Source organism: Lithobates pipiens, unplaced genomic scaffold (assembly GCF_037356315.1).
Source record: "Lithobates pipiens isolate NorthernLeopardFrog02 unplaced genomic scaffold, aLitPip1_a1.2 Scaffold_22, whole genome shotgun sequence".
NCBI lineage: Eukaryota > Metazoa > Chordata > Amphibia > Anura > Ranidae > Lithobates > Lithobates pipiens.
In genome coordinates this window covers 193739410-193763116 of record NW_027507784.1, presented here as the reverse complement: position 1 = coordinate 193763116, position 23707 = coordinate 193739410, and the positions used below count along the sequence as shown (strand labels likewise).

General features: G+C 46.4%; 1 pseudogene; it reads left to right on the top strand.

Annotated features, from left to right (window-relative positions):
• Window positions 1–13828: 13828 nt before the first annotated feature.
• Window positions 13829–14924, top strand: LOC143925468 (uncharacterized; annotated as a pseudogene).
• Window positions 14925–23707: the final 8783 nt, after the last annotated feature.

The window sequence follows — 23707 nt, the reverse complement described above, 5'->3', positions numbered from 1 at the left end:
CCATACTCATTCACATAGGGTGGGGAGCCGGTATCCGGGGGCCCCCTTATTAAAGGGGGCTCCCGGATTCCGATAAGCCCCCCGCCCGCAGACCCCGACAACCAACGGCCAGGGTTGTCGGGAAGAGGCCCTTGTCCTCATCAACATGGGGACATGGTGCTTTGGGGTGGGGGGGCCGCGCGGCCCCCCTTCCCCAAGGCACCCCCCCATGTTGAGGGCACGCGGCCTGGTACGGCTCAGGAGGGGGGGCGCTCGCTCGCCCCCCTTTCCTGGCTGGCCGGGTAGCGTGCTCGGACAAGGGTCTGTTGTGGACTTGGGGGGGGAACCCCACGCCGATTTTTTTCGGCGTTGGGGTTCCCCTTTAAGTCCATACCAGGCGGCGGGGCCAGCGACGTCTCCTTCGCGGGCCCGCCTACCTGGATACCCGCTCGAAATGAGCAGACTTTTCTCCGGGCGTATACTAGAAAGAGGGGCAAGACCTGTGTCCCGTGATGTACTTCAAAAGGAGAGGATTTTACAGGTAAGCTGTTATAAAAATCCTATTTTCTTTAATTGTACATCACGGGACACAGAGCCATAGTAATTACTATGTGGGATGTCCCAGAGCAATGCCAACTGAAGAGAGGGAGACACAACAGAATTAGGGAACCATGAGATCAGAGGACTTATACTGCTGCCTGCAGTACACTGCACCCAAAGGCAACATCCTCATGTCTTTTTACTTCCACCTGAATCTGGTAAATGTATGGATGGAAGACCAAGTTGTTGGAGATACAACAAATTTCAGCTTAGCCTATTGACTGCAGTTCACAAACAGTACACTAGATGTCGCTAATGCTCAGTGATATGCTATGCTATACATTTTCTATGATGTGTTGTATTTCCTGTACATAATGCTGTACTTGTTGGTTTCCTTTTCCTGTCTGTGTTCTTCTTACCATATGAGTTGACATTTTTGCTAGTGTGGCTATATTCCAATAAAGAAGCCAGTTCCTGTTACTCCACAACGTCTAATCTTGAATTAACTCCACTGCACCCAGCAATCATAATCTGCAACAGGTTATGGACCCAGTGTCCGGATAAAGTCTTATGACCAGGTAAGGCCCAGGTAGAACAAAGCCTCGAATGGTAGACAGTGTGGCTGATGCGGAGATTGACATAAGAACGTTTTCCAGTGACATCTCCTATAGATAAGTAAGACTGTTCATATATAAAGGAGGAAAAAATAGCCCGGAAACTCAGAGCTTAAACTCTCAGTAGCCAAGCTAAACAATGACAATTATCAGCTATGGAAGTTCAAAGTGGAAATGCTATTATCCAGAAACAACTTGTGGGAGGTTACCACCACAAAGAGGCCACAGGATAATAATCAGGACTGGGACAAGAAAAAAACAGGCACGGGCCACCATAAATTTACTAGTGGAGTATGATCAGCTCATTCATATATGCCATGAGGACACAGCGAAAGGCATGTGGGACGTACTGAAAAGACTGCATGAAAGATCAAGTTTAAACAGCAAGCTGTTTTTGCTGCAGAAACTTTACAAAATGAGACTTGGCAGAGAACAGGACATGCAGGAGCATACAAATGCAATGCTAGAAGTGATTGTGCAACTCAGATCAATCGGGGAGAATATAACAGACAGTCACACTGCAGCCATGTTGCTATGCAGTTTGCCTGATACATATACTGCACTAATCAATGCATTGGAGACACGACCTGAGAGATCTGGTGGTAGCATTTGTAAAAACCAGGCTCATAGATGAGTATCAGAGAAGAAAAGAATTAGTGCATGACTCCACAGAAACAGACACAAGAACTGCTCTTAAAGCTACAGACGCAAGATTACACAGGAAAGAGACACAACCCCGGACACAAAGAAAGACTGTACTATATGGAAATGAGACAGCATTATGCTAAACAAAAGTTCAAAACCACAAACTGGAATGAAACATTTAAAATGACAGGCAACAATAAATGCCAAGGCTGGTGCATCGATTCAGGAGCAACCAGTCACATGACGAGTGATAGAAGTTTCTTCACAAAACTTGATCTGAACAACAAAGATACTATCTTGTAGATGGAAGCAAAATACATGCAGAAGGATATGGGCATGGAACCCTTGTATGTCCGGATGATGCGTAAAACAATTTAGCCATACCAGTGAAATATGTGCTTTATATTCCTAATTTAGAAGGAGGACTCCTATCTGTGAAGTGTGGCCAGAGGACTTAGCAAGTGCCAAGCTGGATGATCATCTTTATCACCTCGACACAGTGAAGGAAAAGGTGACACTATGTACACACAAGCACAATGACAGTATACATATATGGCACAGATGTCTAGGTCACAGACACCCAGAATACACAGAGGAGAAATCTGACAAGGGATCTAACAGTATCCCCTTGTCCAGTTACCGTTAAGTGTGAATGTTGCATTAAATCCAAAGCTACAAGAGCAACACTTCCCAAAGTCAGTCAGAAGAGAGCTTCAAGTCCACTTGACTTAGTTCACAGTGACGTGTGTGGTCCCCTAAACCCACCAACACGTGGAGGAAACAGGTACATAGTGATTTTCATAGACGACTATTCAAGATACACATATTCAAGATACACAGTCAGCTACCTAATGCAACACAAGAGTGACGTTTTTCGACAAATTGCAAGACTATATAATAAAGACTAGTAACAAGTTTCAGAGGAAGCCTCTCATACTTCGGAGCGATAATGGAAGTGAATTCATAGGAGGTAAGATACAAGAGTACTTAAAACAGAATGGAATAGAACATCAAAAGACAGTCCTGTATACACCGGAACAAAATGGAGTAGCTGAAAGAATGAATATAACTTTTTTTTATTAAGTTTGAGAAAATCTGAGGCACAGGAACACTGTCGGCAATGGGTTATAATATGATGGAACAGATATTGAGATATAGAGAAATAATGCAGGAAGCTTAGATGTCTGTTAAGATGGGTAGATATAGTTACATAGTTAGTAAGGGTGAATAAAGACACCAGTCCATCCAGTTCAACCTGAGTGAGTGTCTGCAACTGTCCCTATCCCTGTACATTACACACTCACATTGGTCCCTACCCTCAAGGAGCCCACAATCCAAGGTCCCCATTCTTATACTAGGGCGAATTTTGGACGGAAGCCAATTAACCTACCTGCATGTCTTTGGAGTGTGGGAGGAAACCGGAGTACCCAGAGGAAACCCACGCAGGCACGGGGAAAACATGCAAACTCCAGACAGGTAGTTTCGTGGTTGGGATTTGAACCAGCGACCCTTCTTACTGCTAGGGGAGAGTGCTAACCACTACACCACCGCCGACATGGTTATTATGTAATATATACTATGATATCTCGAAAGGTTATGATCGAGACGAACAATGTTAATTTGATATATTTGAATTGTTGTTAGAAGATGTGTGTTTTTTGTTTCTTGAAATAAAGATAAAAAAAAAAAAAAAGGAATAGAACTCTGACTGAAATGATCAGATGTATGCTGACAGACTCTGGACTACCACAAAAATAATGGGGTGAGGCAGCCATGACAGCTACATATTTGCAGAACAGACTTCTTTGCAGAACAGCGGAGAAAACCCTATATGAACTATGGCACAATGAGAAGCCAAGTGTAAAACACCTAAGTTTTTGGATGCAAAGCATTCATCTGCATACCTGAAGAAAAACGTACCAAACTCCAGAACAGAGTGTTTGAAGGTATCTTCGTTGGATACAGTGACAATGTCAAGGGTTACAGAATCCTAAATCCCAAAATAAATAAGGTTACCATTAGCAACAGCATAACCTTTGTTGAAGATTTAAGAGACAATGTAATGACAACAGTGGAAGCAAGAATAGAAGAGAAAACCGACATTGACCAGCCCATCTCTGTAACTTCTGAATAAACAGTTAAAGTGAGTGCAGCCAGAGAGCAGACACAAGAAGGCTCAACAAGAGAAAACAAAAGTAAACCACCTATATGTCTCTTATACAAAGCAAGTACTGCCAGTATCAACAAACCTGCAAGCTGGGAAGATATATCTCAGCTTTCAGAACAAGAAGCAAGTAAATGGATAAAGGCTGCTGAGGAAGAGATGAAATCCATGCATGACACTAAAACATGGACACTTACAGAACTACCACCTGGAAGGAAAGCCATAGGCTCTAAATGGACTTTTAAAGTGAAATACAATGCAGATGGCACAATTGAACGGTACAAAGCAAGACTAGTAGCCAAGGGCTATTCTCAAAAATACGGAGAGGACTATGATGAGGCGTTTGCACCAGTAATCAAGCACACTACAATACGGACGTTACTGACAGTACCAGTCACAAGGAAAATGCAAGTGAAACATTTTGATGTGAAGACAGCATTTATACATGAAGAAATTTACATGGAACAGCCGCCATTCAAAGATGAACAAAGGTTAGACCTAGTATACAAACTTCGCAGGAGTATATATGGTCTAAAGTAAGCAGCCAGAGCGTGGAATATAAAAATAAATGAAGTGCTTATAGTAAAGAAAGGCCTTTGCGCTACTATAACAGAGTGAATACTGCGAATATGATATAAATAGTGCTAAAAATCTAAAAATAACAAAAATTAAATAAATAAGTAAAAAAAAAAAATATTTTATAAAAAATAAATAAATAAGTAAACAAGTGCTTGAAAAAAGGCGCTATGAAAAAGCAACATACACTAAGCAAGTGTTAGCAGCAAAAGATGAATATACACGTGCAAATTGCAAACAAAGTGCTAATGAATGCAGCTGGATCTAATAGTATTCACATAATACTAAAAATTAAAAATAAAATCAATAATGATCCTGCGCATATAAAAATGTGTATATATAAATAATGAATCCAAAAAGTGCAACGTGCTACAAAAACTGAATAAATAAATAATAAATGATTAAAAAGCAGGCACCATAAATAAGTCCATATAATGAGTCTCTAGATGTTTTCAGTGGCACCAGAAGTGTTCAAATAACTTCTCATCAGAGAAACAGGAGGTAAGGATATACACAATGTAGTATGGAAAGATATGGGCTCTCAAAACTCTCACCTCCACTCTTTGATAAAACAGCACATCAGGTAAAATGAATAGCCTCCATTCTCTCCTTTACCACCAGGGGATCTTCAATAATTAATAGCTTGAAAATCATGGACATCCATACTGGACCACCAGGTGACCGTTCATCCCTGTATCAACTGCATTGAGAACCAGGCAGCGACCTCCACAAATGTGTGACACTCAATAAAAATATAGGGATAAGGAAAAAAGTCTCCAATGGTGTAGTAATATTAAAAACGAATGGTTCAATTTATTAAAACAGCAATAAGACTCTCACATTTACTAGAAATGTAAACAGCACATAACAAAAATGGATGCCTGGCATCTTCAGCCAGTCTTACGTCACAGCCAATCCCTACGCGTTACGTCAATCACGTGACTTCATCAGGGGATCATGATTGGCCCCTATAGCACTCCTTAAATACACCATAACCGGAAGTGCCCTCGTGGCCATCTTGGTTGTGGTTAATCAGGAAAATACATGAAAACAGGAAGTGTCAATTCCGCCATCTTAGATGTGGTGATTTTAGCATTATTAACCATTTCAATACAGGGCACTTAAACACCTTCCTGCCCAGACCAATTTTCAGCTTTCAGCGCTGTCGCACTTTGAATGATAATTGCGTGGTCATGCTACACTGTACCCAAATGAAATTTTTATCATTTTTTTCCCACAAATAGAGCTTTCTTTTGGTGGTATTTGATCACCTCTACGGTTTTTATTTTTTGCGCTACAAATAAAAAAATACCGAAAATTTTGAAAAAAATAATGTTTTTTTTGTTTCAGTTTCAAAACTTTGTAAATAAGTACGTTTTCTCCTTCACTGATGGGCACTGATAAGGCGGCACTGATGGGCACTGATGAGGTGGCATTGATGGACACTGATAGGCGGCACTGATAGGCGACACGGATGGGCGACACGGATGGACACTGATAGGTGGCACAAATTGGCACTGATGGGTGACAGAGATGGGCATGGATAGGCGGCACAGATGGGCATGGGTGGGCACTGATAGGCGGCACAGGTGGGCACTCATAGGCGGCACAGGTGGGCACTCATAGGCGGCACAGGTGGGCACTCATAGGCGGCATTGGTGTTATACTGTACTAATGGATGCCAATCAGTGCCAAACAATAATGCATGCCAATCAGTGATGCCCATTGTGGGCACTGATTGGCATCTATTATGGGCACCGATTGGCATCCATTGTGCCGACTGGCATCCCTGGTGGTCTAGGGAGGATTACCTTTTCCCTGGTGGTCTGGTGGCGTCCCCGGTGGTCCAGTGTGGGCATCCTCGGGGGGCTGTGCTGATAATCGATCAGCACAGACCCCCCTGTCAGAGGAGCAGCCGATCGGCTCTCCTCTACTCGCGTCTGACAGACGCGAGTGAGGAAAAGCCGATTACCGGCTCTTCCCATTTACACTGTGATCAGCCGTGATTGGACACGGCTGATCATGTCGGAGACTCTTTACCGAGATCGTAGTTGCCGGGTGTCAGACTGACACCCCGCAACAACAATCGCCGCGATGCGCGCCCCTGTGGGCGCGCAGCGGCTCATAATCCTGAGGACGTCATATGACGTCCGGTCAGGATTATGAAACCACTTTGCCACCGTCAATTTGTAATAGGGCGGGCGGCAAGTGGTTAAGCAAGTGGACATATGGGCAACTGATAATAATGAATCTACCAATTAGATGGTTTCAATGTCTGCAAATATATTAAAAACAAATCAAAAAACAGATGTGTGCATATTTTAAAAACGCCTTTATGAAAAAAAGGGGGGAGAAGAAACCTAGAAGGGAGGTATAAATTTGATTGAGGAAAATTCATATACATGTATATACCTCAACTAATTGACAACCAAAAAAAATATATTTAAAAAATATATCTATTAATTAATGAAAAAATAAATAAATGAAAAGAATAATGAGAAAAAATAAATAAATAAAAAATAAAATTAAATAAATAAATATATATATATATATATATATATATATATATATATATATATATATATATATATATATATATATATATATATATATATATATTGTACAGGACGCCGTGGCTGGGTCCTGGAAGACGCTATATTTCCCCTCTGTTTGGGTTGTGGTCTCTTTAAGGGAATAAAATTGATTAACCCACCTGTTAAGGAAGTGTCTTTAAAAAAACAAGACAGGAAGTGGTAGATGGGTGTGGAGGAGTGGAGAAGACATGGTGGATGATGGATGGTGGACGGTAGATGGTGGATGGTGTTTATTTTGGACTGCAGCAACTGAAGTGGACAGCAGTGTCCTGTTTGGAAGGCTCCTGGCAGGGGAAGCTACCTGCCATCAAGATCAAGCTCTGTTTTGATAAAGACAGCTATTCGGGACTTTGCAAGTCGGTGAGACTACAAACCCTTTTTCCTTTTGTTTTTGGCTGCTGTAAAGCTATTTAAAGAGGGATTCCGCCAAAAAAAAAATATTAAAAGCCAGCAGCTATAAATACTACAGCTGCTGACTTTTAATAAATGGACACTCACCTGTCCAGGGTTCCAGCGATGCGGGCAGCCGAGGCCGATCGACCGCTCGGGCCTCGGCTGCTGCCGCCGCCATTCTAGGTGAGGGAATCAGGAAGCGAAGCGAATCGGCTTCACTTCCCGGTTCCCTACTGCGCATGCGCGAGCCGCGCCGCGCAATAGGAAATCTCTGCGCTGTCACTGGGACCCGTGTGTGTCCCAGCAGACAGCGCGGCAGGGCAGGAAATGGCGTAGACTCCCGTGGGAGTCTATGCCCGGAAGTGGGTGAAAATACCTGTCTTTGACAGGTATCTCCACCCCCCTCCCCCCTGAAAGGTGTCAATTGTGACACCGGAGGGGGGGGTTCCGATCAGCGGAGGTTCCACTTTAGGGTGGAATCCCGCTTTAAGTTAATAAACCCTTTGTTGTATAAAAAGCCTGTGTCCTGCGATCTACCTGGTCCCCCGAACATTACAAGTGGTGCTCGAATGCGGGCAGGACAAAGTAACAGGCGTTTTTCTTGCTATTTTTTATTTTTTTTTACATTGGATTTGAACTGACATTTAAAAGGGACAGTACAGTGAATTTATGTCCTGGGTTAAAGCTGCACAACTGTTGAAAGCTGAAACAATGGAGGAGCTAATTAAACAGCTGTCCTTAGCTAATATGCAAGTGCAGACTCGTCATGAGAAAGCTAATCAGCGCTTAGCAACCCAGCTGGAGGTACAAAAAACATACCACAATGAGGGGCTGGCTCTGCAGCAAGAAAATACTCGCCTGTTGGTGGCCCAGTTAGCAGCCCAGCAAGCGACCCAACAAGGGGTGATGCAGGCTCAGATAACTGCCTTAAAAGAAGCAGTGCAGCAGCTTTCTCAGGGCCGTGAACAAGTGGCCGTTGCCCCTGGCAACCAGGTGACCATAAGGGCAAGCCATTTCTTGCAGAAGTTGTCCCTGAGTGATGACGTAGAGGCGTTTCTGGCAACATTTGAGAGGACGGCAGAGAGAGAAGGGTGGCCCCAGGACCAGTGGGCCGGCTTAATTGCTCCTTTCCTCACCGGAGATCCTCAAAAAGCCTATTTTGACCTACCACCAGAACATGCTAAAGATTATCAAAAACTAAAGGCAGAAATACTGGCTCGGTTGGGAGTGACTACGGCTGTTCGGGCCCAACGAGTGCACCAATGGAAGTATCGTTCAAACCGGCCACCGCGATCTCAAATGCATGACCTGGTGCAACTTGTAAAAAAATGGCTGCAGCCCGAAGTGTTGTCTGGCCCCCAAATTGTGGAGCGGGTCGTGCTGGACCGATACTTAAGGTCACTGCCAGACGACCTTCAACGGTGGGTCAGCCATGGAGACCCCAAAACCGTGAACCACCTTGTCGAGATGGTGGAACGATATACAGTGGTGGAGGATCTGCTTGGCCCCGCCAAGCGTCAAGGGCCCAGTCTGCCAAGGCCTTTCCGACCAACTGCCGCCCTTCGAAAGGATGTCCCCAGGAGCCCTGGAACCAACACCCCGGAAGGCCAAGAGTCACACCCGTTACCCCCTCAGCGACCTGTTCCTGATCGGAGAGGAGGGGATGTACAATGTTGGCGATGTCATGCCTGGGGCCATACCCGGGCCCACTGCCCATTGCAGGAAGAACCCATGGAATGCGGGGTTCTTCGGAGGGGGTCTTTTTATGCCCATAAAGCGTGTACAACACATCTTGACCTTGGAGAGGGGAAGTTTGAGTGTGAAGTCCAAGTGAACCACCACCCTGCACAGGCTTTGCTGGACTCTGGAAGCATGGTAACCCTGGTTCACCCTAGAGTAATTGGGAAGATCGGTACGGTAAGCAAAATTTTGCGGGTTGTGTGCATTCATGGTGACACTAGAGAGTACCCTCTCATCTCGGTGTCCATCTCCACAGCATGTGGCACTGGTACTCAAGAGGTGGGGGTGGTAAAGAACTTGGTACATGACGTTATCATAGGACGTGACTGTCCGTTATTTGCAAAACTTTGGAGACAAGGAGAACTATCTGAAAGGTCCAGAGACTGGGAAGAAACTAGTACCTCTGTTCCTGTTGTTGAGGGTAATAACCCTGAGATGCCACATATTCGTAATATGGACCCAGTTGATAAAAACGCCAAGACTTTGGTTAATAATGATGAAAATAGTGCTGATACTGTTAAGGATGTCAATATGTGGGGTTCTCAGACGTACCTGAACACTGAGGGGGGGGGAACCTTCCCAGCTTCAGGTAATGCTGGGGGAAGAGGATGAGGAAATGGCCTCTACCCCTGACTTGCCAGATTTGGGTGTTCCCCAGGGGGCATTTGGTACTGCCCAGATGCAGGACCCCACTTTGGCCAGGGCACGGGAACAGGTTGTAGTAATAAATGGGGAGCCCCAAGAGCCAGGTGCTAATGAGCGGTGGCCACATTTTTCAATATGTAATGAATTGCTTTATCGGGTTACTAAAGTGAGAGAAAATGTGGTAGAACAATTATTGGTACCCCAACAGTATAGACGCAAGGTCCTGGACCTGGCCCATGATGATGTTTTAGGGGGACACCTGGGAGTTGAAAAGACGGAGGCACGGATCGCCGACCAGTTTTACTGGCCAGGCTTGAAAGCAGAGGTAAGGAGATACTGTACCTCTTGTCCCACCTGTCAGTTGACCGCTCCGGCGACCCATTTCCGGAGCCCGTTGGTCCCTCTGCCCATAATTGAGGTCCCATTCGAGAGGATAGCCATGGATATAGTGGGTCCCTTGGTAAAGTCGGCTCGAGGTCATTCTTACATACTGGTGATCCTCGACTATGCCACTCGATATCCTGAGGCGCTACCCCTGCGGAATACCTCCTCTAAGGCTATTGCACGGGAGTTATTCCAGTTGTTTACACGGACAGGTTTTCCCAAGGAAATTCTCACAGACCAGGGCACCCCGTTTATGTCGAAGGTTATGGCTGATGTATGCAAACTGTTCCGGATAAAACAGCTGCGCACATCGGTCTACCATCCCCAAACAGATGGATTGGTAGAACGTTTTAATAAGACCCTTAAGTCTATGCTCAAGAGAGTGGTACAAAGGGATGGGAAAGACTGGGACTGCCTGTTATCAGCTCTCCTGTTTGCTATCCGAGAAGTGCCCCAGGCCTCCACTGGGTTTTCGCCCTTTGAATTGGTATATGGGCGGAGACCTCGTGGATTACTGGACTTTGTTAAAGAAGAATGGGAAAGTGAACCAATTCAGCATAAAAGTGTTCTTGAATATGTCTCTCAAATGCAGGAGAGGATCCGAACTGTGATGCCGCTAGTTAAGGAACATTTATAAAAAGCCCAGGAGGCTCAACGACGGGCCTATAATAGGGCAGCCAAAATTAGGAACTTCCAAGTGGGGGATCGAGTAGCAGTGTTGATTCCCACTGTGGAAAGTAAGTTCTTGGCCAGATGGCAAGGCCCTTTCGAGGTTGTAGAAAAAGTGGGAGAGGTAAATTATAGAGTCCACCAGCCAGGCAAGAGGAAACCCTTCCAGATATATCATGTAAACTTGTTAAAGCCCTGGACAAACAGGGAACCAGTGACCTCCCTGGCTAGTACAAAACTTGAGCCTCGGGTTGGGGTGGAGAGTGTCCAAGTAGCAAATACCCTGTCTAAAACCCAAAGTCAGCAGGCAAAGGAGTTCTTGCAGAGAAATAAAGAAAAATTTTCAGACTTGCCAGGCCTTACTAGTGTCATAGAGCATGATATTGTCACAGAACCAGGAGTCAAAGTTTTTGTCCGGCCCTACCGCATCCCAGAGGCTCAAAGGAAGGCCGTTTCAGAGGAAGTAAAAAAGATGTTAGACCTAGGGATTATTGAGGAATCGCAGAGTGAATGGTCGAGCCCGATTGTGTTGGTACCGAAGCCCAACGGGACTCTGCGATTTTGTAATGATTTCCGGAAACTTAATGAAGTTTCCCGGTTTGATGCCTACCCCATGCCCCGGGTAGATGAGCTTATCAAGAGACTAGGTCCAGCCAGGTATATCACTACGTTAGACCTTACCAAGGGGTATTGGCAAATACCGTTGACTAAGGCCGCTAGAGAGAAAACTGCTTTTTCTACCCCAGAGGGGAGTTTTCAGTACAAAAGGATGCCTTTTGGATTGCAAACTTCTCCAGCCACGTTCCAGAGAGCAATGGATAGGATTTTACGACCTCACCGGAAGTATGCCTCAGTATACTTGGACGATATAGTCATTTTTAGCAAAGACTGGGAATCACATTTGCCCAAAGTGCAGGCAGTGCTGGACTCTCTTTGGAAGGAGGGGTTTACAATAAACCCTGAAAAATGTGCTTTGGGAATGGAGGAGGTGAAATACCTGGGTTATATCGTGGGTAGAGGGGTAGTGAAACCTCAGGTCAACAAGATAGAGGCTATACAGAATTGGCCCCGCCCCCTCACAAAAAAGCAGGTACGTGCATTCCTGGGCATGGTGGGATACTACAGGAGGTTTGTACCCAACTTTGCCACGTTGGCGGCTCCGTTGACCGATCTGACTAAGGGTCGGAAATCGGTCATGGTGGAGTGGAATGCAGACGCTGAGAAGGCTTTTTTGGAGCTCAAGTCGGCGCTGTGCCAACACCCTGTCCTGGTAGCACCCAATTTTTCAAAAGAGTTTGTTGTCCAGACTGATGCTTCCGATGTAGGATTGGGAGCGGTGTTGTCACAGGTTATTCATGGCGAGGAACACCCGATAGTCTTCCTCAGCAGGAAGTTAACACCAGCGGAGAAAAACTATGCCATAATTGAACGAGAGTGTCTGGCCATTAAGTGGGCTCTGGAATCCCTCAGATATTACCTTTTGGGGAGGAAGCTTAGGTTGATTTCTGACCATGCCCCTTTAACATGGCTGAGACAGGGAAAAGGGACTAATGCCAGGGTTACCCGGTGGTTCCTGGCACTCCAGGAATTTCAATTTGTAGTGGAGCATAGGCCTGGGAGACTGCATCAAAATGCAGATGCCCTCTCCCGAGTCCATTGTTTGAGCTCCACTGTTGCCTCCACCTCCTTGGCGTTGGGGCACAGGGGGGGGATATGTACAGGACGCCGTGGCTGGGTCCTGGAAGGATGCTATATTTCCCCTCTGGGTTGTGGTCTCTTTAAGGGAATAAAATTGATTAACCCACCTGTTAAGGAAGTGTCTTTAAAAAAACAAGACAGGAAGTGGTAGATGGGTGTGGAGGAGTGGAGAAGACATGGTGGATGGTGGATGGTGGATGGTGTTTATTTTGGACTGCAGCAACTGAAGTGGACAGCAGTGTCCTGTTTGGAAGGCTCCTGGCAGGGGAAGCTACCTGCCATCAAGATCAAGCTCTGTTTCGATAAAGACAGCTATTCTGGACTTTGCAAGTCGGTGAGACTACAAACCCTTTTTCCTTTTGTTTTTGGCTGCTGTAAAGCTATTTAAGTTAATAAACCCTTTGTTGTATGAAAAGCCTGTGTCCTGCGATCTACCTGGCCCCCTGAACATTACTATATTATATATATATATATATATATATATATATATATATATATATATATATATATATATATAAATAAAATAAAGGGAAAAAAAGCTATTAAAAATCGCATTATAAAAAATAGAGTCGCATACCGGAAATGAAGTATGACATCAATAATATATGAATATAATTACATAGACCAATCACCAAAATATTAGGGTATCATGAAGAAATAAATAAAAATATTAAAAATTACTCAAAAAACAATTTAAGTCAAACTCAATGTTCAGGCCTTCAGTGTGGATGTCCATGATTTTCAAGCTATTAATTATTGAAGATCCCCTGGTGGTAAAGGAGAGAATGGAGGCTATTCATTTTACCTGATGTGATGTTTTATCAAAGAGTAGAGGTGAGAGTTTTGAGAGCCCATATCTTTCCATACTACATTGTGTATTTCCTTACCTCCTGTTTCTCTGATGAGAAGTTATTTGAACACTTCTGGTGCCACTGAAAACATCTAGAGACTCATTATATGGACTTATTTATGGTGCCTGCTTTTTACTCATTTATTATTTATTTATTCAGTTTTTATAGCACGTTGCACTTCTTGGATTCATTATTTATATATACACATTTTTAAATGCGCAGGATCATTATTGATTTTATTTTTAAATGAAGTGCTTACACATCAAAACTTTCTAAGGAGTAAAGCAGACCCCTGCTTATACACAAACTGGCAAACAGATGGGTCTATATGCTTATTTATGTGGATGATATCCTGATTTGCTTTGAGCAAGAAAGGGACGAAGCAGAAAGACTGGAAAAACTAAATCAGCACTTTGACACCAAAGATCTTGGCAACATAAAGAATTACCTCGGTATCCAGATCGAGAGAGAGGAAGATGGCAGCTTTCTTCTGAACCAAAGACACAAAATACAAGAAATAAACAAAACATTTGGAATGGAAGACGCCAAACCAGTAAAGTCTCCCATGGAAACCAACTACCTAAAGGAGATGAATTGTCAAGATAACCCATTACCTACTAATACTCAATACAGGAAAGCAATAGGGAAATTGCTGTACCTTACCACTGCTACAAGGCCGGACATTGCAGCAACTGTTGGAATCCTATGCAGAAAGGTTTCGATGCCAAGTAAAAGGGACTGGAATGCTGCAAAGCGAATCATTTGCTATCTTAAAGGGACTTCGCACTACAAGTTAAAGTTACCGGCAAGTGATGAAAGCACCTTAACACGATATGTGGATGCTGACTGGGCAGGAGACGCCAGTGACAGAAAATATACCAGTAGCTATTTATTTTTTCTGTCAGGAGGTGCCATCAGTTGGACTAGTAAAAAGCAACTCTGTTACACTGTCATCTACTGAAGCAGAATACATTGCTGCAGCGCTGGCAAGCCAAGAAGTTATATGGCTGAGACAGCTATTAAAAGACTTGGGTCAACCACAGCTTAGACCAACAGAAATCTATGAGGACAATTAAGGATGCCTTTACTTGCGCACATGGAAGAAGTTAATATAAGAACCGAGCACATTGATGATGTGAAGTTCCACTTTATTAGGGATCTTCAAGAGCAAGGTCTTCTTGAGTTACTTTATCGCCCAACTGAGGATATGACAGCAGATATCCTTACAAAGCCCCTGACCACTGAAAGACATTCAAGGCTTACAAAGAATATGGATTTAACAGACTAAGCCTTAGCTGTTGAGAAGGGGTGTTGGAGTTACAACATGTCACGTACCAGATAAGACCAGAACTGTGTGGACTGCAACAGAGGAAACCCAAACGTGTATAAGTGAAATATGATTTATTAAAGAAAGTGAATAATATGAATACAACCACACAGTGCAATAAACCAACCAACAAAGACCCCCAAACAACAACAGACAGATATGTACAATAAATGGGAAATGCAAGTACCGTAAACGATAGGCAGGCCAGGGTCATACACAGAGGATCAGCAAATAAACAAGGGCAGTCCAGAATCAGAGTCACAAGCCAGGCCAAGGTCATACACGGGGAGATCAGCAAATGGGGTAAGGAACACAGGACAGGGAGAGGATGGATGGATCAGACTTCAGGACAGGAATAATGGTAACAGGTGGGACAGGGTTGGGACCAGGACAGGGAAACAGGATCAGAGCCACAGGTCACAGGTTCAGGGTACAGGAACAGGTTCAGGATCGCAAGCAGCAGGTCAGGGCACAAGGAACAATACCGAGGCAAACATATGACTGCTTGCCAGCTATTTATAGGCCTGTGATTGGCCTCAAGTGACACCTGATTGCAGGAGGTGCTGCCTGCTCCATACTGCCAGGATCCATCCGCTGGTGGACGCCAGTACTGCGGCCCAAAGATGATATAGCATCAGCAGGGAAAAGCTCTCCTGACAGCTCAAAACTGACAGGAGACACCTGCTGGTGGACCTCAGTACTGCACGCCAAGAGACAGATATTATCAGCGGATGGAACATTTCCTGACAGTACCCCCCCTCAAAGGAGCGACCTCCGGACGCACCAACTAGCTGCTGCTGGGACAAGTCCATGGCATCAAGCTGGGCAACAGACAGAGTCATAACAGGTTTAGCAGCAGGCACATCAAGCGAGGCAGCGGGTACATCAAGCTGGGCAGAGGGCACAGGCACTCCAAGCTGGTGCAATGGGCACCGGCACTTCAGGCTGGACAGCGGGCACCGGCACTTCAGGCTGGACAGCGGGCACCGGCACTTCAGGCTGGACAGCGGGCACCGGCACTTCAGGCTGGACAGCGGGCACCGGCACTTCAGGCCGGGAGGCAGGCACATCAGACCGGGAGGCTGCAGGGCAGGCACCGGGACGGCAGGCTGGAAGGCATCGGACTGGCAGGCCGGGACATCAGGCTGGAAGGCATCGGACTGGCAGGCCGGGACATCAGGCTGGAAGGCATCGGACTGGCAGGCCGGGACATCAGGCTGGAAGGCATCGGACTGGCAGGCCGGGACATCAGGCTGGAAGGCATCGGACTGGCAGGCCGGGACATCAGACTGGAAGGCATCGGACTGGCAGGCCGGGACATCAGACTGGAAGGCATCAGACTGGCAGGCCGGGACATCAGACTGGAAGGCATCAGACTGGCAGGCCGGGACATCAGACTGGAAGGCATCAGACTGGCAGGCCGGGACATCAGACTGGAAGGCATCAGACTGGCAGGCCGGGACATCAGACTGGAAGGCATCAGACTGGCAGGCCGGGACATCAGACTGGAAGGCATCAGACTGGCAGGCCGGGACATCAGACTGGAAGGCATCAGACTGGCAGGCCGGGACATCAGACTGGAAGGCATCAGACTGGCAGGCCGGGACATCAGACTGGAAGGCATCAGACTGGCAGGCCGGGACATCAGACTGGAAGGCATCAGACTGGCAGGCCGGGACATCAGACTGGAAGGCATCAGACTGGCAGGCCGGGACATCAGACTGGAAGGCATCAGACTGGCAGGCCGGGACATCAGACTGGAAGGCATCAGACTGGCAGGCCGGGACATCAGACTGGAAGGCATCAGACTGGCAGGCCGGGACATCAGACTGGAAGGCATCAGACTGGCAGGCCGGGACATCAGACTGGAAGGCATCAGACTGGCAGGCCGGGACATCAGACTGGAAGGCATCAGACTGGCAGGCCGGGACATCAGACTGGAAGGCATCAGACTGGCAGGCCGGGACATCAGACTGGAAGGAATCAGACTGGCAGGCCGGGACATCAGACTGGAAGGCATCAGACTGGCAGGCCGGGACATCAGACTGGAAGGCATCAGACTGGCAGGCCGGGACATCAGACTGGAAGGCATCAGACTGGCAGGCCGGGACATCAGACTGGAAGGCATCAGACTGGCAGGCCGGGACATCAGACTGGAAGGCATCGAACTGGAAGGCCAGGACATCAGACTGCAAGACATCAGACTGGAAGGCCGGGACATCAGACTGCAAGACATCAGACTGGAAGGCCGGGACATCAGACTGCAAGGCATCAGACTGGAAGGCGGGGACATCAGGCTGGAAGGCGTCAGGCTGGAAGGCATCAGGCTGGAAGGCATCAGGCTGGAAGGCATCAGGCTGGAAGGCCGGGACATCAGACTGGAAGGCATCGAACTGGAAGGCCAGGACATCAGACTGCAAGACATCAGACTGGAAGGCCGGGACATCAGACTGCAAGACATCAGACTGGAAGGCCGGGACATCAGACTGCAAGACATCAGACTGGAAGGCCGGGACATCAGACTGCAAGACATGAGACTGGAAGGCCGGGACATCAGACTGCAAGACATCAGACTGGAAGGCCGGGACATCAGACTGCAAGACATCAGACTGGAAGGCCGGGACATCAGACTGCAAGACATCAGACTGGAAGGCCGGGACATCAGACTGCAAGGCATCAGACTGGAAGGCGGGGACATCAGGCTGGAAGGCGTCAGGCTGGAAGGCATCAGGCTGGAAGGCATCAGGCTGGAAGGCCGGGACATCAGGCTGGAAGTCGTCAGGCTGGAAGGCCGGGACATCGGGCTGGAAGTCGTCAGGCTGGAAGGCCGGGACATCAGGCTGGAAGTCGTCAGGCTGGAAGGCCGGGACATCAGGCTGGAAGTCGTCAGGCTGGAAGGCCGGGACATCAGGCTGGAAGTCGTCAGGCTGGAAGGCCGGGACATCAGGCTGGAAGTCGTCAGGCTGGAAGGCCGGGACATCAGGCTGGAAGGCCGGGACATCAGGCTGCAAGGCGTCAGGCTGGAAGGCCGGGACATCAGGCTGCAAGGCGTCAGGCTGGAAGGCCGGGACATCAGGCTGCAAGGCGTCAGGCTGGAAGGCCGGGACATCAGGCTGGAAGTCGTCAGGCTGGAAGGCCGGGACATCAGGCTGGAAGTCGTCAGGCTGGAAGGCCGGGACATCAGGCTGGAAGTCGTCAGGCTGGAAGGCCGGGACATCAGGCTGGAAGGCCGGGACATCAGGCTGCAAGGCGTCAGGCTGGAAGGCCGGGACATCAGGCTGCAAGGCGTCAGGCTGGAAGGCCGGGACATCAGGCTGCAAGGCGTCAGGCTGGAAGGCCGGGACATCAGGCTGCAAGGCGTCAGGCTGGAAGGCCGGGACATCAGGCTGCAAGGCGTCAGGCTGGATAGCAGGCAGATGATTGGCAGAATCAGGAGGGTGATCAGGTTCGACTGGCATGCAGGCAGACTGGAGCAGGTTGGTTGATGCGGAGGCAGGTTGCGTTACTGGCAGGATCAAATGGGTAGGAAAGAACTTCCGTCTCTTTTTAGATTTAGCTACTGAAGGCCTGTAGGTAGCTGCAGATCTATAGGTAGGGGATGAAGCAGACTGGAGAGAAGGGTTGGAATATGGCAGGGAAGAGGTAACAGTGGCTGGGGGAAGTTCTTGAGGGATAGTGGGCCGTAGTAAAGAGGCCGTTGGATTAAAGGCAGGATATGTGCAGCAGGAAGAAACAGGGTATTGATATTTGGTGGGAAGTAGAGTATATTGGGCTGAAACTGAGGTTGCCATAGGTGATGGAGGAAGAGACTCTTGGGCAGGCAGGTGTTTGGTAGCAGAGAGGGTTAGTTGTGGGCTGGCTGTGGCTGATTGCAAAATACCAGACCATGCTAAAAGTAGTGGTTGTACAAACTGCGGGTTACAGACTGCCTGTCTAACAAGGGATTGTACGGAATCAACACATTCTATTATCATCTGTTGGGAACAGGCTGTGTAATGCTCAAAAAAGTAAGGGGAATCATCTTCCAGAAGCCATACCAGTGATGCGACTTGATTAATACTGAAGGGGGGAGAAAAATCATCCTGGCCCTCTGGGATGCAGGGCAGGGCCAGCTCTGTGCAGATTTTAATTAACGGCTGAACATCCCCAAACAACATACAGCCCTGATCAACCCAGGAGTGAGCTAAACGAATGGTTTCCAACAGCTGATCACTGGTCCACCCTTTCAGTGTCTGGCGGAGATAGTCACCACTCTCAGACGCCAACAAAGCATAATAACGGATTACCTCTAAATTCATTTCAGTAAGCAACCTGAACCAAGATGGTTCCTCTGTGTAGCCACTTCTGGTCAGGGATGGCCTCGGTATTCTGTCACGTACCAGATAAGACCAGAACTGTGTGGACTGCAACAGAGGAAACCCAAACGTGTATAAGTGAAATATGATTTATTAAAGAAAGTGAATAATATGAATACAACCACACAGTGCAATAAACCAACCAACAAAGACCCCCAAACAACAACAGACAGATATGTACAATAAATGGGAAATGCAAGTACCGTAAACGATAGGCAGGCCAGGGTCATACACAGAGGATCAGCAAATAAACAAGGGCAGTCCAGAATCAGAGTCACAAGCCAGGCCAAGGTCATACACGGGGAGATCAGCAAATGGGGTAAGGAACACAGGACAGGGAGAGGATGGATGGATCAGACTTCAGGACAGGAATAATGGTAACAGGTGGGACAGGGTTGGGACCAGGACAGGGAAACAGGATCAGAGCCACGGGTCACAGGTTCAGGGTACAGGAACAGGTTCAGGATCGCAAGCAGCAGGTCAGGGCACAAGGAACAATACCAAGGCAAACATATGACTGCTTGCCAGCTATTTATAGGCCTGTGATTGGCCTCAAGTGACACCTGATTGCAGGAGGTGCTGCCTGCTCCATACTGCCAGGATCCATCCGCTGGTGGACGTCAGTACTGCGGCCCAAAGATGATATAGCATCAGCAGGGAAAAGCTCTCCTGACAGCTCAAAACTGACAGGAGACACCTGCTGGTGGACCTCAGTACTGCACGCCAAGAGACAGATATTATCAGCGGATGGAACATTTCCTGACACAACAACTTTCAGCTTAGCCTATTGACTGCAGTTCACAAACAGGACACTAGATGTCACTAATGCTCAGTAATATGCTATGCTATACATTTTCTATGATGTGTTGTATTTCCTGTACATAATGCTGTACTTGTTGGTTTCTATTTCCTGTCTGTTCTTCTTACCATATGAGGTGACATTTTTGCTAGTGTGGTTATGTTCCAATAAAGAAGCCAGTTCCTGTTACTCCACAATGTCTAATCTGAATTAACTTCGCTGCACCCAGCAATCGTAATCTGCAACACAAGTTGCGGCCTTGCAGATTTGAGCCATGGAGGCTTGGTGATGCACTGCCCATGAAGCATTAACAGCCCTAGAGGAGTGCGTTTTGATTTGAGAGGGTAGAAACTACCTCTTTAAACCATAAGCTAGAACAATTACTTGTCAAATCCATTTAAAATAGTAGATTTCCATGATGCCTGTCCTCTTTTAGGACCTTAAAGCAATACGAACAAAACATCTGTTTTCCGAATCTGAGCAGTTGTCTTTAAGTAGACTGCTCTCACCACATCAAGAGAATGTAGTGATTTTTCTTCCATAGAACAGGGTTCTAGAAAAAATGAAGATAGACTATTAGATGAAAACCTGATACTACATTCGGTAAAAAAAGTTAGGATGAGGATGCAATGCTACCTTATCCTTGTGAACAAAATAATATGGCTCTTTACCAGAAAAAGCAGTCTATTCTGATACCCTTCTTGCAGCAGATATGGTTACCAGAAAAAATATTTTTCTTGTCAAAAAAGGACCAAGGGAATATGTTGTATCAGTCCAAAAAAGGCTGTTTTGTAATGCCGCCAAATTCTAAATTCTAGTCCCAATGGTTCAGGGGTGACCTAACCGGGGATTAAGCCGTGTTACCCCCTGAATAAAGTTACGGACCAAAGAAAGCAAAGCAAGTGGTCGTTGAAATAATACTGATAAGGCCTGGCCTTAGAAAGCACTCAAGGCCAGCTTTATTTCTCACCCCATCTGCAGACAGTCAAGGATTCCACCTTTGACCTATTTCCTGGGGTGCAACCCCTGGTTTCATACCAGGAACCATATGCTTCCCAGACTCCATAATATATAATTATGGAGGCCAGCTCCCTTGCATTAATCAAGATAGAAACCACTGAACCTGACAGCCCACATTTCTTCAGCGTGTGGGTCTCAATAGCCAAACCGTTAAATTTAGCATTTGTAAAGTAAGATGGAATATCGGACCTTATGAAAGAAGGTCTGGCCGTGGCGGTAGGGTCTATGGGTCCCCTACTGTCATCTTTACGATCCCTGCATACCAAGATTTCCTGGGCCCCACAAGAATCACAGACCTCCCTTCCTGCTTGATCCTGCAAAGAAGTTGTGGACACAAGCAGAATAGGAGGGAATGCATAAATCAGTGAGAACCGATTCCACGGGAATAGCAAGGCATCTGTTCCGAATGCAGATCCTTTGTTTTTGACACAAAGTTGTTGATTTCTTTGTTGAACCTGGACGTAAACAGATCTATGTCTGGGATCCCCCATCTTTGACATATTGACAGGAAGATATCGAGGTGAAGGAACCATTTTCCTGGGAACAACTGCTGGCGACTCAAGTAGTCCGCCTGCCAATTTTCTATTCCTAAAATAAAGACTGCCGATAAGCAAAGTACATTGTTTTCTGCCCAAGATAGGATATGATTCACCTTTCTCGGGGCCGCACAACTTCTTGTGCCCCCTTGGTGATTAATATAGGCAATTGCTGTGGCATAGTCGGATTGAATCCTGGCAGGAAAATTTGTAAACTGAACATTCAGGCCCTCAGAACCATGTGCTCTGCCTGAATTTCTAGAATGATAATGGGCAAGGTCATTTCTGATCTGGGCCACTTCCATGGTAACTGAAGGAAGGATTTTACCCTTTGCAGATTTTTGGATATTAACCATAAATGGAGGCTCCGGCATACCCAGCCTACATTACCTGGTATTTCCAGGTGGTCCATCTGGGTGCAAACCAGGCCCGACCCTGCTTAGCCTCCAAGATTAGAGGAGAACGGGTGCTTTCAGGGTGATTAGCTTGAACCCTTTGTTCCAAGCCATTAGGATAATGTTTTGCAGCGTTCTCGATTGAAACTGAGCATAAGGAACAGCCTCAAATGAAGCCACCATTTTTCCCAACAACCTCATGCAAAGTTGAATAGAAGAATTCATCTTGCTTTGACCACCTAAATCAGTTCCTTTATGGTGCTGATCTTTGCCTGGGGCAAGAATACCCTTTTCTGGGTGTACCTATGATCAGACCCAAGTATATGAGCCCTTTTCATAGTTTTAAAGACAATTTCTCCTAGGCTGAGAAACCAAACTAGATATTCCAAGTAGTTGAATGTGGTGACTATACTTTGGTCTAAGCGGGCTACCGACTGGACTATCAAGAACAGATCGTCCAGGTAAACCATAATCATTATATCTTGTGCCCTTAATCTGGCTAGAAGAGGGGCCAGAACCTTTGTAAACACTCAAGGTGCAGTAGCTAGACCAGGAAGCAGAGCTACACATTGAAAATTAAGAATTTCCACCTTGAAAAGTAGATATTACTAGTGAGCTAGGAAATAGGCATATGAAGGAATGCATCTTTGACGATTGACCCCAGAAGGTCTCCTCCTGGTAGGATGGAGATAACTGATTGGATTGACTCCATGCGGAAAAAAAAGAGTGGTTATATTCAAGAATTGAATTTAGATTTTTGAGATCCAGAATGTCCATTTGGATTTAACCAATCCCAAACCTCTGCTCTTACATGGGGGCCACCATGATCACTTTTTGCCAAAAGATGGTCCAATGCTTGAGAGAAAGACTTATTTTTCTCTGGATCCTTAGGAACGTTTGATCTGAGAAAACGAGGAGATGGGAACTCTTGGAACTCCAGTTCGTACATTGGAGCTATTGAGGAAGTCCCCCATTCGTCTTGACACTCTTCCTGCCGGATCCTAGAGAACTGCAGAAGAATTCCCCCATTGAGCGAGCGGGCGCCTCCTCATAAGGAAGCTTCAGTATCTTGTAGGTTTCCTCTCCCAAGACCTCTTTTGTCCCTGGGGTTAACCCTGAGGATTACCTTTTGAAGCTGATGGCAGAAGCTGTCGTGACTGCCTGGAGGTTGATGCCCCTGGCACAGAAGAAGGAGCTTTAAAAAGGAAAATCCATTTACTCCTTTTCTTAAATGGCAAAAGGGGTACTTTTTCCACTAGAATTTCTTTGGATGTATTATCCAAAACATCCCCAAATACAGTGGTGTGAAAAAGTGTTTGCCCCCTTCCTCATTTCCTGTTCCTTTGCATGTTTGTCACACTTAAGTGTTTCGGAACATCAAACCAATTTAAACAATAGTCAAGGACAACACAAGTAAACACAAAATGCAATTTGTAAATGAAGGTGTTTATTATTAAAGGTGAAAAAAAATCCAAACCATCATGGCCCTGTGTGAAAAAGTGATTGTCCCCCTTGTTAAAACATACTATAACTGTGGTTGTCCACACCTGAGTTCAATTTCTCTAGCCACACCCAGGCCTGATTATTGCCACACCTGTTCACAATCAAGGCAGCACTTAAATAGGAGCTGCTTGACACAGTAAGGTCCACCAGAAGATCCTTAAAAGCTACACATCATGCCGAGACCCAAAGAAATTCAGGAACAATTGAGAAAGAAAGTAATTGAGATCTATCAGTCTGGAAAGGGTTATAAAGCCATTTCCAAAGCTTTGGGAATCCAGCG